A 5,261-nucleotide genomic window follows, 5' to 3' on the forward strand; every position below is an offset into this window, starting at 1 on the left:
CCTCAGGGAAACTTGAGGTCTGGTTTTAGTTGTACGGATTGCTCATCCGGTGTGCCCTGAGAACGAGATGTGCGCAGCTCCTATCAGGATTTTTCGAAATGTCGAAATGTCTGGTAAACCAGGATTCCGAGACTGATCAGGTCTTCCTGGGAGAAGGAATATCCTTCATTGACCGTGAGAGCTTGTGATGGGCTAAGTTGGGACACCCCTGCAGGGTATAAACTTTCGAGATCCGTGCCCGCGGTTATGTGGCAGATGGGAATTTGTTAATGTCCGGTTGTAGATAACTTGACACTTGACTCAATTTAAACGCATCAACCGCGTGTGTAGCCGTGATGGTCTCTTTTCGGCGGAGTCCGAGAAGGGAACACGGTTTTGGGTTATGTTTGACGTAAGTAGGAGTTCAGGATCACCTCTTGATCATTGCTAGCTTCACGACCGTTTCGTTGATTTTCTTCTCGCTCACATTTGCTTATGTTAGCCACCATATATGCTTTCGCTGCTGCAACCTCACCACTTTACCCCTTCCTTACCCTTTAAGCTTTGCTAGTCTTGATACCCATGGTAATGGGATTGCTGAGTCCTCGTGGCTCACAGATTACTACAACAACAGTTGCAGGTACAGGTTGCGATGATCATGACGCGAGAGCGATGTTACTTGTTTTGGAGTTCTTCTTCTGCTTCTTCTTCGATCAGAGGATAGGTTCCAGGTCGGCAGCCTGGGCTAGCAGGGTGGATGTCGTTTGAGCTTCTGTTTGTGTTTCATCTGTAGTCGGATGTTGATCTTATGTATGATGATGTTGCATTCATGTAGCATTGTATGCCTCTTGTATGTATCCCCAACTATTATGTAATGGTATGATGTAATGATATCCACCTTGCAAAAGCGTCTCCAATATGCGCTTCTACCTTGGTGGGACCTTCGAGTTCCTTTAGGATAGGGTCACATATTGGGCATGACAAGGCACCACCATCAATGCACATGGCTTCCGTGGCCTTCTGAAATTCTTGGTCACTGGACTCGTCATCCTCTTTGTGGTCATCATCCCCTTCTTTCTTGTCACGGCCCCGAGCAGGCCTCTCTTGTTGCTTTTCCTTGCCGCGGCGCCCTCCTTGTCCATCGCACTTCTTGCCGGACCCCTCAGCACCATCTTGGCCCTTCTCCTTATCTTGTCTTTCATACTCAGCTTTCTTCCTCTCCACAAGCTGCTCAACTTGCTGGTAGTTTTGGAGGCCATGGCCTTTGGTGCGATGGATCTTGCAATATTTCTTGTCGGAGCCTCCGACTTGTCGGCAGCCGCCAAGTCCTGGCAGGCGGCACACCCGGCAACTTCCTTGCCAGGGTTATCAACCTTGGCCTTCTTGGCGGTGTCGGGGTTGTTCGATCCCTCGATGGCAAGCACGGTTTTGCCCCTGCGCTTCTTGTTTCACCGTCGGCCCTTCTTTGTCCGGGCGGCGGCGTCCTCATCTCTAGAGTCGCTTCCCGTGCCGGCATCTTTGCCGGGGTACTTCCTTCCTTCTTCAGCCCGAGCACATCTGTCTGCCAAAACATACAGTTCGGCAATATCCCTAACCTTGTTCATGGCCAGCTCTTCATGCATCCTGCGGTTGGGCATGTTCTGATGGAACGTGCTGATGACAGCGGCAGGATGAACATCTGGGATGTTGTATTGCACGCGGCTGAATCTCTGTATATACTTGTGCAAGGTTTCGCCATCCTTCTGGGGAATGAGATGCAAATTACTTGCCTGGACATGAGCTTGATGTCCTCCGGTAAAGGTGCCAACAAACTCGTGGCACAGGTCCGACCAAGAGGAGATGGAATTGACTGGCAGGTGCATCAACCAGGACCTAACATTGGGCTTAAGTACCAACGGGAAGTAGTTCGCGACCACTTTTCCTTCTCAAGCGCCGGCAGCTTGCATCACGATGGTGTAAACGCTCAGGAACTCGGACGAATGAGTCTTGTCGTCGTACTTCTTCGAAACCTCCAGCTTAAACGTGCGGGTGCTGGGCCACTGGAACTGCCGCAACCTACGGGTAAAAGCTGGACAACCTACCTCGTAAGGCAAGTCATCAGAATCCCCCAGCGCAGGCATGTGCATAGTGGACCCTGCGCGCCTATTAGATTGATGGCACGCGTCCTGTCGCCGCTTGATGGTGGTTCAAGCGTCCTTGTTAACCCGCTCCCGGAGAACTTGACGTTGGTCGCGACGAGCTCGCGGATCGGACGAAGCCGTGGATCCATCTTCATGGGCATCAACCCGCCGAACTGACGACCGTTGTCGCCGTGGTGGAGGGGAGTGCACCGTGGTTGCGGCGCCTCCGGCCCTTCTGCCATCGGTACGCGCTGGTTCGGTAGACCGACTCCGCGAGGGGCCTGCCTCCAGATGTTGATCCTTATTGGCATAGCCAATAAGGCTCTGGATAGCAGCCCTCCACTCTTCTTTCTTGTCACAGCAGGAGGGAAGTCGAGGAGTAGCTGCACTCGCGCTAACGCTTCTGCTAGCGTAGGTGGCAGCGACAAGTGCGAGGAACGGGGGGTGCTTAGACTTCTAACCATGTTAGAAGGTTCGCCGTCACGGTTCCACGGCTACACACTGTCTTGACCAGCATCTTGGCATGCATGCCGGCCCTGCGCACCTCCAGAATGATGCAGTGGGCTCTTCCAGCGGCGGCGCCTGGGGTCACTAACATCGCGGTGCTGCTCGTCGCGCACGATGTGGGAAGACCATGGCGCGGGGGCTGGCGGGGGTGTCTTGGAGGTCGCTGCGCTGCCCGTTGGCAGGACAGCTTCGCCCTTGGACGCCATGGCGTGCGGCTCGTTGTCTTGGGCGCGAACGACGCCGCTCGCCTGGCTTCGATTGCCGGAGTGTCGTGGATGGTCATGATCCGCACCTCTACCACCATCCGCGACTACCCCGTCGCCCGTCCGCATCGGCACGGGTGGCTCGGCTCCAGATGAAATGATCGCCGTGATCCCCTTCTTCTTGGGAGCCATGGTGATTGAAGGAACGATGTGCTAACCGCTAGACCAGATTTGCAAAACTCTCTGATTCCCCTACCTGGCACGCCAGAGATGTTGGGGAAACGACACCTACGGGACCACGAGGATCCCTTCTACGGTTTGGCAGGGAATAGGAATAGAGCAAAGAGTAGATCTAATGGTCAACACGAGGAATTTTTACCTAGGTTCGGGCCGCTCGGGAGCGTAAAAACCCTAGTCCTGCTTGGTTGTGTGTTTACTGTTCTTGAGCTTCGGCTCGTTGCTGTCTATGCAAGCTGGGCCGAGAGGTCCAAAAAGCCGAATCCCCCTCCAGTACACCGTGGGCCTCCTCTTATATGTCCAAGGGGCTGCCACAGTGGCACACAGGAGGTGTAAAGTAGCAACAATGCGTATCCTTATCGCTGACATCTTAGGACAAACATATTAAATGCGTTGGTTACGTGCCCTCTAGCTTTATCGGGGACGGGATAGAGCCCGTCCCATTTGTTGCCACTTCTCCCTGTCTTGACACACGTCCTCGCCGACGGGGCATGCAGTGCCAGGTTGGCTGGACAGCTGCTGCGCTGGATAGGTGGCAGGGTCTTCACGAAGATCTGCATGCCACCACGCAGGTGCTTGCCAGGCAGCAGGTCGTCCACTGTGCCGGGGCGGAGACGGGTTGGCAAAGCCTTGCCGCGACCTTGCTGATGTCCCCGGCAAGGATCTTGCCGGGGCCTCATGGGCGCCCTCGACAAGGATCTTGCCGGGGCCTCGTGAGAGTCTTTGGCAGGGACCTCACCGGGGTCTCATGGGCGTCCTCGGCAGGGATCTTGCTGACGTCTCTACGCCACTATGCGCACGGCCCTTGGTCTTGGCCTTAACGTTGTCGATGGCGTCAGAGCTCTCAACCTCAAGGGTGGTGCTTTGTGAGTTGTCCCGGCAAGGATCTTGCCGGGGTCTGGCGAGCCGTCACGGCAAGGGTCTTGCCGGGGGTCCGGTTCGTCCTTTGTTCTCTGGTCCCTGGCTTCCCCCGTCAGCCCATGCACGGGTGTGGCTGCCACTGCCCATGCACAAGTAAGGGGTACAAAAGAGCCCAAACTTTAGTACACCAAAAAAATGCCATAATAGGTAGGTATGGTGGTTGTTCTGAGGAAGGTATATGGTGGGTGTATGGCACCGGCGAAAGTTGCGCGGTACTAGAGAGGCTAGCAATGGTGGAAGGGTGAGAGTGCGTATAATCAATAGACTCAACATTAGTCATAAGGAACTCACATACTTATTGAAAAATCTATTAGTTATCATAACGAAGTACTACCCACATGCTCCTAGGGGGATAGATTGGTAGGAAAAGACCATCGCTCGTCCCCGACCGCCACTCATAAGTAAGACAATCAATCAATAAATAAATCATGCTCCGACTTCATCACATAACGGTTCACCATACGTGCATGCTACGAGAATCACAAACTTTAACACAAGTATTTCTACAATCCACAATTACTTACTAGCATGACACTAATATCACCATCTTTATATCTCAAAACAATCATAAGGAATCAAACTTCTCATAGTATTCAATGCACTTTTATGAAAGTTTTTATTATACCCCTCTTGGATGTCTTTCATATTAGGACTAAATTTATAACCAATGCAAATTACCATGATGTTTAGAGACTCTCAAAATAATATAAGTGAAGCATGAGAATTCAACAATTTCTATAAAATAAAACCACCGCCATGCTCTAAAAAGATATAAGTGAAGCACTAGAGCAAAATTGCCTAGCTCAAAAGATATAAGTGAAGCACATAGAGTATTCTAACAAATCACGATTCATGCGTGTCCCTCTCAAAAGGGGTGTATAGCAAGGATGATTGTGGCAAACTAAAACACAAAGACTCAAATCATACAAGACGCTCCAAGCAAAACACATATCATGTGGTGAATAAAAATATAGCCTCAAGTAAAGTTACCAATAGACGAAGACGAAAGAGGGGATGCCTTCCGGGGCATCCCCAAGCTTAGGCTCTTGGTTGTCCTTGAATATTACCTTCGGGTTCCTTGGGCATCCCCAAGCTTAGGCGCTTGCCACTCCTTATTCCATAGTCCATCAAATCCTTACCCAAAACTTGAAAACTTCACAACACAAAACTCAACAGAAAATCTCATAAGCTCCGTTAGTATAAGAAAATAAATCACCACTTTTGGTAATGTTGTGAACTCATTCTTTATTTATATTGGTGTAATATCTACTATATTCCAACTTTTCCATGGTTC

The sequence above is a fragment of the Triticum dicoccoides genome, chromosome 4B, assembly GCF_002162155.2.
Source record: "Triticum dicoccoides isolate Atlit2015 ecotype Zavitan chromosome 4B, WEW_v2.0, whole genome shotgun sequence".
Lineage (NCBI taxonomy): Eukaryota > Viridiplantae > Streptophyta > Magnoliopsida > Poales > Poaceae > Triticum > Triticum dicoccoides.